Source organism: Drosophila yakuba, chromosome X (assembly GCF_016746365.2).
Source record: "Drosophila yakuba strain Tai18E2 chromosome X, Prin_Dyak_Tai18E2_2.1, whole genome shotgun sequence".
Classification (NCBI taxonomy): Eukaryota; Metazoa; Arthropoda; class Insecta; order Diptera; family Drosophilidae; genus Drosophila; species Drosophila yakuba.
Window position 1 is genome coordinate 2,358,510 of NC_052526.2, and position 12,094 is coordinate 2,370,603.

Consider the following 12,094-nt stretch of genomic DNA (forward strand, 5'->3'; position numbering starts at 1 on the left):
GAAGGACAACGGACATTGGACTTTATCTTGGCGCAAACACGGTGCCAAAAAGTCCAGCGTTTCCTGGGAGCAACCAATAGAAAGGTGTGTCACATACACGGATTTATTATTTATTCAAATTCCCTAAACCACAGAGGCTTTATATTCATAATTTGACGCAACAAGATTATGACACCTTTTTCAATTTAAATCGCATTTCAACCAGCTTCCTGCTGTGCAGCCAGCGGTAAAAACATTGAGAGCCAGCGATAAATGGCCAACAGTTGTGGGTCATTTTATATTTTTCGGCATTGTGTCCGCCTTCTTTGACCGCGCGCTGCTCATTTTAGCCGGCTTTTGCTCTTCTCATTCTCATTCTCATTTTCAGTCTCATTCTCATTGTTGACGTTTTGTTAACTTGTTTTTTCCTGTGCCACGCCCCCTCCCCCAACCAATGCCTTTTTTCTTTCTCTATTTTTTGTATCTTTATCTTGCGCTGCTTGTCTCATTTCTCTGACGACTTTTTGGCTGCCCTTGCTCTTGTCGCTTGGATTGTCGTCGAAAATTAAATAAAATTAATTACCGCTTGTGTTTGTATAAACAAGCACACACACACAGCGACTCACGCACAGCGAGACAAGACAGGCAGGACAGCCACCCAACCACCCAACCACCCAGAACCACCCAATCGCCCACCTGTGCCGTTTGATTCACGCGCGTGTGCGCATCCTGCGACCCCAAGGTGCCCACAGTCCGCCCACAGTTGCATCAACATTTAAATCAACCTCAGCAGCAGCAGCAGCATCAGCGACTCCCAGCCGCAACTTCGGGCCAAAGGATGCGCAGCTGACCGAATCGGAGGTCACTTTGTCATAACGTTAATGTTAACGCACTAATGGAGCGCTAAAGTTGAAGAAGTGCGTAAAGAATGGCTAATTAAATGGGCCTGCATGATTTCAGTTGTCAAAGGAAACCAGCACTCATATGGTTGGTTAAGAAGTTTCTTCTCTAGAAAAAAGCTGTACATGAAAAGTGTATTTTGAAGATTCGATTAAATATATTTATTTCTGCATCGCAAACTTTCGTTTTTCCAATGACTTGCAATTAAAATCCCATCAAGGATGCATATCACTAGGGCTTTGAATCAAACTAAAAAGTTTTGGCAATTAGATGCTCGGTTGTAGTGTTGATGTTGATTTGCTGTGTTCCCTGCAGGTCGCTTCACTGCAGGCTTCACTGTATCCCGTGAAGTAAGCGTGTCGACGGCACCTCCATCTCCATCGTCACCTCCATCTCCTGGATCTCCATCATCATTATCAACAGTTGCCATTCGGCTACTTGGCGGCACACCACCGGTCGAGCATCCGGAGTCGTAGAACTCTGGAATGGAGTCGGCGACACTGCCTCCTTGTTCCTTGCTCCTTGCTCCTTGCTCCCTGCTCCTCGGTTTAAGTTATCTGCTGTGACTGTCGGCGCCACCCACCACCCGCTTTGGCAGCCAAGAAGACGCACTACCAACAGCCGCCCGTCTCGTGTTTAACGCTCCTGCTCGAGCAGCCGCCTGCACTGAAACAAATATTGGCATAATTAGCAGCAACGTGAAATAGTCAAATGAGAATCGTGAAAAAATGTCCACAGTCCATACCAGGAAAACATAAATGACAGGAAGTGGCCAACGATCACTTCGTTATGCGAAAATAATATCCGGGCGGCTGAAATTTTCAAGAAATCGAAGAGATTCCCTATTTTAAGTACTAGGCGAACAAAAATCTCAGAAGGTAGCCAACGATCCGTTTTTTTTGCTTAAAATAGAGATGGCCGCGTGTAATTGATTTCTTGTCACGTTCCAACAACCACATGGGATATTTTATTTATGTCGTGATTGTCGTGCAAATCTCGTGAAAAACACGTGAAGCACAATGTGACTGAGCATCTCTGATCTGAGTTCCGTTGCAAAGTAACGGTGTTTCTCCTTAGAGGGCGCCTGAAAGCATGAAAGGGACGGCCATCATGGAAGTATAAGCTAGTTGTCTCGTTCTATGATATCTGCTGGGACCTGCCGTCACCTGCTGAGATTTATGTTCGCCTGGTGTGCGAAACGAAAAACTGGCCGATTTAGCAGCGAAAATAAGTTCCGGGCGGCTGAAATTTTCAAGAAATCGAAGAGATTCCCGATTTTAAGTACTAGTACTAAAACGAATTATTTTTATCAATATTATCTACGAAGTGGCGATCGGAGTTGCTGTCAAAAGAGTTGAGTTTGTTGCCCTGCCCTTATTCTGCGAAGGATCGCCGGGGGATCGCCGAAGGATCGCCGGGGGATAAAGGTCGCGAAATAACCAAGCGATTCCATCGGCTCTGTTCGAAGCAGCATTAGCAATTGTACATTAGCAATTGTGCAGTTAAAGTTATTATTAGCATTTATTTTATTTTATTGTATTGTATTTTTTTTAGATGTGCAACAAGATCAATAAATTTATATTGAGACAAAAACAAACATAACCTGGTTTCATTTGCATGCGTAGTTGTTGTTGTTTTCTTTTTCAGCGGGCCAAAAAACCGCCGCATGGCGAAGTTTCTGAATTTCAGCTACCAGGCGAACAGAATCGAATAGCACGTGGAAACGAACAGCTGATCGCTTAAACTAAAGCTTACTTAGGGATGGGCGATTCAAATAAACTGGGAGCTTTCGTGTCTATCGGATCAAAGCTCGTGACACGTCTACAAAAACGTACGATTCATTTGAATCGCCCATCCCTAAGTAAGCTTTACTTTCAGCGATCAGCTGATCTTTTACCACCTGCTATCTGTTTCTGTTCGCCTGGTATTCAGCATCGGTAAAACTGACAATTTCGGCCGAAGAAATTGGTTGGGGCGCTCCGAGATGAAGCAAATTGGTGATTTTTCGATTTGAAGTACCAGGCGAACAGAATCGAATAGCAGGTGGAAACGAACAGCTGATCGCTTAAACTAAACCTTACTTAGGGATGGGCGATTCAAATGAACTGGGAGCTTTCGAGTCTATCGGATCAAAGCTCGTGACACGTCCACAAGAACAAACGATTCATTTGAATCGCCCATCCCTAAGTAAGCTTTACTTTCAGCGATCAGCTGTTCGTTTCCACCTGCTATTCGATTCTGTTCGCCTGGTATTCAGCATCGGTAAAACTGACAATTTTGGCCGAAGAAATTGGTTGGGGCGCTCCGAGATGAAGCAAATTGGTGATTTTTCGATTTGTAGTACCAGGCGAACATAAATGTCAGTAGGTGACCGGCGATCAGTTCGATGGTGCAACCTAACTAACGGTTGTTTTCCAGCAGATGACGACCATAAATGTCGCAGCCCAAAAGTATGCAATACGCTTGCAATCAGCAGCCTGAAAGTATGCAACGGATACTGTCTACGCTTTGTGTATAGCTTAAAATATGTAAGAAAAACTCTGGCAAAGTCAAAGCCCCAAAAAAAAAAACTTTTTGTTAAATAAAATATTTTATTTCATACATTGTTTACAGGTAAGTATTAAATGTTTTATGATAAGTACAGATATTTATGGTAAGTACGGATCAATTTTCGCGCAGCCAACGACCAATTCATCCATTTGTGGTTTCAGCACCTGAAAAGAAAAGAAGATATTAGAAAATTCAAATGCAAACTATAAAATACTTAAGCTAGGTTTAAAATTCAATTAAATGTATTATACAATATTAATCAAAGATTCCTGCGAACGTGCGAAAATAATTGATGGACATGCTGATTCTAAGATCTACGCTTTTATCGCAGAACTAGCTTTCTCCTTAACCAGATGGATAGTAAATAAATAAAATACTTTTTTAACTGTGATCCGATTTCGATTAAAAAAATAGGTTTTTGTTTCTCGTCATTGGCACTGATGTCTATAATATTAATACTCAATCGACTTTAATCAGCTTCCTATCAGAGAACTTTTTAATTTCCCCCCTCACTCGGCGCGTATAACTGTCATTTTAAATTTAGACATTAAATAAATATAAAACATTGAATATCATTAAAAATTGTTAATCTTATATCTTATAAATTACTATGTCCTATTCCTTAAACATATAATTGTTTAGGCTGCCTGAATGTAGCAGTACAATAAATTAATTCTACATGTATCCAAATTTTTTAATAAAAAAAAAATATATATATATAATATTTATATTTGTAATAAAACAAGGTAGATGTTTTTTTTTGGTTTACTGGAATGGTATTTTGTAATTGTAAATGTAAATTTTCGAGGCATTTTTGAGTTATTTAAATTCTTGAATAATTTCCATGGCTGTATTTTCGCAGTGTATATGCTGGAGCGCCACATCTTGCCACGTTTGCTGTCATTTTTAGGCGGGTTCTCGTGTCGTTCGGCCACGTTTTGTCGCCCAGCTGCTGCTGCTTGGTGGGTGGGCGGTGTTGTTTTTGTTGTTTGGGGGCGGTACTTTAACACCCCTTCTACCCCTCCCCCTTGTCACCCCTTACCGTCCCCCTAGCAGCCCCTTTTCGGCAGCTTCCTTTGTCTCTGTTGTGTCATTTCATGCGTTCGCTTTGTTTTATTTATTTTAACTTTTGTGCCCATCTACCGCTCTCTTTCGCACCTCCCTCTCACTCCCTCTCGCTCTCTATCGCTCCTACCCCGCATCCTATCCCGCTTCCTCTTGCTCGGCCAGTAGATTGTCATTACTATAACTTGCTGTTGTCGCTGCTTCTTTGGGGCCTTTTGACTTTTTAGTGACTTGGCATTTGACTTTTTCATTCCTTTCCTCACTTTGACAACCCCCCTTTCCTCTTCCCCCCTTTTCGCCCATTTCACCCCCTCTCGAGGGGCGGCGGGACGGGAGGCGTGGCAAATGGTAGTACATAGTTTGCTTGCTGTTGCGATAAAAACGAGAATAAAAGCCAAAACGTAGCAGATAAAATTAAATAGTGACCCACGATGGACAGCGAAAATCCGGATGTTTCAAAATCGAGGGAACTGAGCTGAGGGGGCGATTTGTGGGCGGCACCTGCTGCCACGCCGCTGTGGGCGTGGTCCACGTACAAAAACTAATCGTTCAATTAAGTTGGCCGCGGGGCGGCGAAGGGGCGTGGCACATAGAACATGTCCGAAACAAGCAGCAAACGCAAAAAGTTAATGAAAAAAGAGCGAGGAGCACAGCGCAAAAACAAAAGGAAAACGTAGAGTTTGTGCAGATTGTATTAGGAAACGCGAAACACAATGCACTGAGAGAAACCAGAAGAAGCCAAAACATATATTTATAAACTTGAAATCATATTTCCAGCAATTACAACAACTCACTAATGAAATACAAAGCGCATATTTGCAGATATTTTCGGTTTTTTGGTAAATATTCTTGATGCTTTTTCCACTGCAGAGACTTTTCACTTGGCTGTCGACTCGCGTTTTATTTACTTCCGTCTGTCTCCTGTGTTCGCAATACATCTGCAGTGTAATGAGGCGTGAGGGGAAAGTGGGGAAAAAGGGTGGAGAAAGAGAGAAAGGGGTGCAGGTTGGGGAGAGGGGAGAAAAGCAGGGAAACGAGGGAGTGGAGAAGCGAGAGGGCAGCTTCTGCTCTTTAATTTCTTTTGAGCACAAAACAATTATCAATTAATGTACCGTTATGCGTGTGTATGTGTGTGTGTGTTTGTGCGTACTTGTTTGCATTTGTATCTGTGTGCGCGCACGTGCTCGCGTGTGTGTGTGTGTGTGTGTGTGTGTGTGTGCGAGCATCTGTGAGTGAGTGTGCCAGCTTGGAAATGAAATTGTTTGAGCTTACATTGTCAAGCGGCAGCGAAGAAAGCGCAAAAGGTGGACGGCGAAAGCGGCGGAGAAAGGGTTGAAGAAAGGGGGAAGGAAGAGGGGAAGGGCAAGGGATTGCACTTGTTTCCTGCTGCCCAAAAATAAAGTTTGTTTGTTTGTTCGCGTTCTCGGCAGCATGTAAATATTTATGCTGCGATATTGATGGCAGAACGTCGCAGAAGCGAGGCAAGCGAAGGATACACTATACATATGTACATATACATACATATGTATGTATGTTAATACATATTCCGGCCAATTTTCATTTAAATTTCCGCGAAGAATGTGAATGTGAATTGAAGTGAACAACTGCATGTGCAATGCATTTCAAGCTCCGCCTGCATTATGTTTATTCAATGCGAGTGAAATCATTCTATTAAAATTTATCATTAATTCTTTGATTTCTTTAATTTTGTCATCGTTGAAATCGTATTCTCATGATTTCTTTGAATTTTTTATCCAATTCGCATTGGATAATCACTCGTAAGCAGCTGACTTGCTTTAGTTAACACTTTGGGCCGGGAATGAAGTCATTAGGCCAACTCTTATGGCCAGAAAGCTGTTGGTCAGCTCGCTTATTCCCGTGCACATCTATTTCCATGGCAAATTCAGTCGGCTATATAGATTATATATATACATACATATGTATGATCCGGATGGGATTGCAAATGCAATTTGGTTCGGTTTCATTTTATATGATTCCCATTCTGGGTTCATTTTGTTTTATTATCTTCCCGGCTAGTTTCAGTTACGCATCCCAACATGTCAGAGCATTTTATTGCATTTGATTTCATTTTCCACATGTGCATTATGCTGTCCACACACACACATGCTCTTGCACACATACACATACATAGTAATACATACATACATTTGTGTGGTAGTATATGCCTGGTTGCTGCCCACACGTTTCCATTTCATTTTCCAGTTGATGTTTTTTGAGCAATGCATTTTATTTATATTTGCTTAATTTTACTCTATTTGCATTGTTTTTTATGTAAATGATTGCAATTGCTGCCGCTTTTCTTGTTGTTGCACTTCTTGCTGTTTCTGTTGTTTTTGTTGCATTTGTTGTTCCCAGCTCGATTTCAAATTCCTTTTGAAATTGCCGTCCATGAGTCAGCGTGCCAGTGCAATTGCTTTTTGGTAAAAGGTAGGAAAGGCTCCTGGAAACGCCAGTGAAAGTTACCTGGAAAGCCATTTACCCACATGATCCTTGATCCTTGACAGTATCCTTGAAAAAATGCTACGAATATAAAAACAAATGGGTAAATTGGTTAAACATATGTACATGTTTCACATATAACTAAAAGTATATTTTATATTATTACTTCCTCAGCATAATTGTACACTGCTCCATAAATATACATACATTTTTCGAAATTCCAAACTTTCGCTGGCATTTTGAAGTTGATGTTTCCCCATGAAAATGGATTTTCATGATCAAATTGTGAAACAATTGCACATCTACGATTTTTGGCTTTGCCTCATCAAATTGTTTGTTTAATTTTCGGGCTTGCTTCGAATTGGGCGCCAATTAAAAACAATTTTTGTTGGCTCAGTTTTTCCAGGCAGCAGGAAAAGCGATTGTTCATCCGTGTGTGAGTGTTTGCATGTGTGCTAAATGGTGAAAAATGCGGTTGGGGATTCAGTTTAGGATAACCACATAAACAGTCGAAAATCCATTTTGTCTACACGCGCAATTATCTGCACTTTAAAATGTACATTGCTCACATGTGCTAGTGTGTGTGTGGGTGATAGACTGGTTGTGTGAGTGTGTGTGTGTGTCTACGAACACAGATGCAAAGGAACACGAATGTGTAAACATAACAACTCGTAAGCTTTTGGGTCCGATTCTCGGCCCGCATGAAACGCCTGTCACGGCCAGAAAGAGACGGCAATGGCCAGCGCGATAGAGACGGAGAGCGAGCATACACACAAACAAACACACACACGCGCAGTTAGTAAAAAGACTAAAAGTAAAACTTAGGAAAATGTTAATTAAATTCCAACAACGAATCAAGTAATTTACAACGACCAAGTAGAAAACCCCAAAGCACCGTTGGCTGGCCCCGCCCCCTTTTAGCAGCCACGCCTCCGCAGCCCCCCGAGACACACACACACACACACACACAGACACACACATACACACAGACAGGGAAATAGAGGCCGTGGCAATGTGGCATGACAGTAAAATACGGGAAATGCTTTAAGCTAACTGTATTTTCGTGTGCGGCTGATGCCCCTAATGCCTTCTGCGTTTTCCCAGCTTCCACTCCTTCCACTAATTTTCTCCCTCCCTTTCCTTACCTTCCCTTCAGTTTTCCCGCAGTTTTCCCAGTCGAAAACCCAGCAGCTATCCAAGTATCTCCACAAACAGCCAGCCGACAAAGATGAAAGCGAACGCAGCGCAGGACTTCTTGAATGTGAGTGAGTTTTTCCAGAGATGCGATTATGCTGCATAGATGCTAAATGCAAAATAAATGTATCAAAAGGTGTTCAATGGGGAAATGGAAAAATGGAAAAAACTCGCTTAAGTAAATATAATATTTATGGGCTGTTTTTGGGGGTTTAAACTGGTTTGAAATCTCGTCGCCTGGCTCCCAATTTTGCACCGCTGTTTAGACGCGTGTGCCAGCCAGAGTTGGTTCCTTTCGCCAGCTACTTCCTCATCCCGGGGCCATGTCCTGCGTCCTGGTCCACCAATTACTTTTCCCCCCTTGTCGCGCACCTACACACTTCCATTGTTTGAACGTGCGAAATGAGTGCAAAAAGTCGCCCCAAGTTGTTGGCCAGGTTGCCGGGCCGCCTTCGCTCCTCGCTGCATCGCCGCTCCAAGTCCGAGCATCTGGGGGTGGCTATCCCGTAGCCCATAGCTCCTCCAGCGCCTCCGGATCTCCGGCATTGCTCGTCGCGATGCTCCAGTTGGGCAAACTTCAGAAACAAAAACGATTCCCCGCCGGCGGCGCATTTTGCGGCACGGCGACTCCTCCATCTTGGAGCTCCTGCAAATTGCGGGTATTTTCCGTTTCCAAATGAAGGAAAACATATTATGGCGCTCCTTAAAGCGATGCCGTGATTTTTGAAACTGCAAAGAATTCGAATTTTAATTGTCTAGTTAAGTAGAGTCACATGAAACGCTCAAGACTATGCTTAATCATTAGGTTTTCACTTTTGCTCTACAGGATTACCAGGATATCATATGAAAAACCATAATTTCTTTAAGAACAGGTCTGTATTCACAAAATGTTTGGCTTGCCCTAAGAGTACATAACTAAATCTCAACCACACCAGCAGTTAATTTTCAGCTGCTAACGCAAATAGCTTCAGCTACAGGATATCCCAATCTTCGATCTCATGTGCAAATCTCTTCCCTTCTCTTTCCCTTTCCGTTTCTTTTCCACATTTTCTTTTTTTCCTTTCTTTTTCGCTTTCCCTAATGACGCAGCCATGGCAAGGGGCGTGACAGCGTGGGCGGGACATTTGTTGACTGGCCCTGGAGGGAAACATTGAATGAAAAAAATTGCACCGCCGCCTGTCGAGCGGCGCTCGAGTGTTTTGTCCAAGTGCTCGAGGGCCTCCGATTGAACGGGCAGCCGGGAGAGTCCATGAGGGGGGGGGGGGGGGGGGGGGGGGCAGTCCTTCCGGGGGCCATGTGGACTGCAGGGGGCAGGGGGGAGTCTCTCCGGAGGGGCAATCTCCGGGGAGGGCCGCCAGTGGGCGAGGTGTAATTGCTGGTCTGCGGCCGGAATGTCTGTCGTCCGCTTCTTTTTTTTTGTTTTTTTGGCCAGCAAAGTTAACAACACAATTTCGGCGGGGAAATAAAGAAAACAAGTTAGTTAATCCCACAACGTGTTGAATTTAATCAGTGACCAATTTTTCACTTACCTCGCCAACGCCACCAATTGCAAAGCCAACGGCTCTTACACTGCGCGAAAACGCTCTGCCTCCAGCTATCCCATAGAAATGTTGTTTCCAGTTTAACTAAGCTAAAATGTGCCCAATTGCAGGGCTAAACAAGTTTGCTTATTTCAGTACATATTCATGCATTCCATATATCCGCGATATTCAACAAAACTCATATCTTTTCCCGTTTTTTTCAGCGTGCTATTCGCAGTGCCTGCCAGATATCGGTTGGATGAAATGCCTTGGGTCATCGGGCTGTTGCAGCTCCTTTTCCACTGCTCATCGCAGTCATCCCACCTCCCCCGATCATCTAAACCACAACGAATCATCCAATGACGACCCACTGGCCGCCCCCAACGCCATGTGTCGATTCTCCAATGTACGTGGCTGACTTGGAGTGCCCAGTTAGTCGATTACCCCTTCTGGCTAGCATTATGGGGTGCTGCTGGGGTGCCTGATTTCTGGGGTTATTGGAGGTCCTGGCATCCTGGCATCCTGGCATTCTGGCATTCAGGGATTCTGGCATTCTGGGATTTGGCACAGCGCCGAGCTTTGTTGTCAATAATTGCATTGATGATGGGCGACGATGACGGTGGACGGGTAATCAGAGCGAGGGTATTAATTGGGCTTTAAGCAAAGCTTAATTGGTAATTGGCAGACGGACGGGCACGGAAAAGGAGCCAAAGGGAAAATCCCGAATGGTGGCCAAAAAATCAAACGATACGAAACGGACTGACAAAAGGGTCAAGTTGGCAGCCTTCTGGCGGAAGGCGGAAAACGAGAGGCGGAGGTGAAAAGTGCGGCGCCTGACGAAGGAAAATTGAAATGGACAAAGCGAATGAGATTAGGTGACGGACCCAAATGACCTGGCCCCCGAATCTTTGAATCCCCGGGATGTCTGCCCGCAGTGCAGGATGTGCAGCCCGATTAGTTGCCCCATTGGAGGGACCGCCTAATGAGTGAGTAGCAAGGAACTTGAAGCTTTTGCAGCCAATGTAAGTGGCACCGAGCTTATTACATTAATTACTTTAAATGGGTTTTTCAACTTTTGTATAATTCAATACATGCAATCACAGTAATATCCATATGTAAGGCAACCACTTTGCCTGAGAAGTGTATGCAACACACGAAAGGGAAACACTTTTCATCACCTTGCTGAAGGTTTCCATCATCTGGTATGACCGCCAGGGGTCAGAGGTCGTGGGACTTACCGACTGATGGCCGAAAAATTAGTACAGTAAGCCTGATAATTAGATAATGCGAGGCTGGCTTAAGCGGCCTGTTGCTCCTCCATATCCATGGCCATGGCCATGTCCATGTCCTGTTTTCCTGCCATCCTGTTTGCCTTAATGCGGTGTCGATGGCCCGCGGTGACCACCGTTCTCCTCTATCTCCTGGCTCGTCCTTTGTCCAGCCTGGTGGATTGGTGGTGGGCAGTGAGCAGTGGGCAGTGGAGGCCGTGCCTAGGTAGATCACATGGTGATTGCTGCTCTGCTGCTCACGCGCCCTTCCTCGCCAGCCGCCTAATGAGCCATGGAACTTAATAAGCAAACACTTGTAATTACTTCTGTCTGCGGGGCAGCGGCCCAACTGGCCAAGCTCTGCTGCCCATAAACAGCGATTCCTTTCATGGGTGGGTGGGTGTTGCTGGGCGGTGGGCGATGGGTGCTGTTTGCTCGGCTTTCGGCCAAACACACAAACACACGGCTGGAATCGGCCATAAAGCGCGCATAGTAAATTGAATTTTGTTGCCTTCTGCGGCGGCCAACATCTCTCCCTCTCTCTTTATCTCTCTCTCTCTCTTATTGCCACCCACTTGTTTTGGTTTGCGTGGAGGAGACTCCACTTTATCACATTTGTATAAATATATTACCCAAGTGCACTGAAAGAAAAATAAGTTCAAAAAGATTGGTTTTTTCATAACTTGGCCAAAAAAGGTGGCAGAGATAAAATGAAAACTGTTTTGTGCTGCTAATAAACACAGCTAACTATGTGTATCCCTACTTTTTTAATTTTCGAGAAAAAAAAATTTGGCAAATTTTGCGAAAAATGGGCAAAAGTTAGCATTTCAATGTATGTAAATGGATCGATAGGGAATTTTGTAACGAATTCAACGAGGTATGGCATTCCACTTTTGGACAACTATTTTTGTTGTTTTCGTAAAAAAACTGATTATTTTTGATCAAAAAATCGTAAAAAAAATGTTTGTAAAAAATCGGATATTTTCAATAGCCGTTTTTGCCATAATTTGGCCAAAAATGGGCGCACAGCTAAAATAAAGACGGTTTTGTTCTGCTAATAAACATAGCTAACTATGTGTATCGCTACTTTTTTAATTTTCCAACAAAATAATTTTAACAAATATTCGCATTTTTGATAAGGGGTACCATCATCAAAAT

At 43.7% G+C, this 12,094-nt stretch overlaps 1 long non-coding RNA gene across 7 annotated transcripts in view; it reads right to left on the minus strand.

The window, feature by feature from the left end:
• Positions 1 to 3,478: 3,478 nt before the first annotated feature.
• LOC26535035 overlaps positions 3,479 to 12,094 on the minus strand; it is a 70,510-nt gene continuing 61,894 nt past the window's right edge. For 4 of the 7 annotated variants that reach the window (XR_005560846.1, XR_005560848.1, XR_001453774.2 and 1 more), the window contains 3 exons: positions 8,100 to 8,877; positions 7,162 to 7,409; positions 3,845 to 7,035 (listed from right to left, as the gene is read on the minus strand). This is a non-coding gene — a long non-coding RNA (uncharacterized LOC26535035). Of the gene's footprint in view, positions 3,594 to 3,844; positions 7,036 to 7,161; positions 7,410 to 8,099; positions 8,878 to 10,728; positions 11,578 to 12,094 lie in introns of those variants that run through there. The other 3 variants (XR_005560843.1, XR_005560844.1, XR_005560845.1) reach the window with 3 other exon arrangements.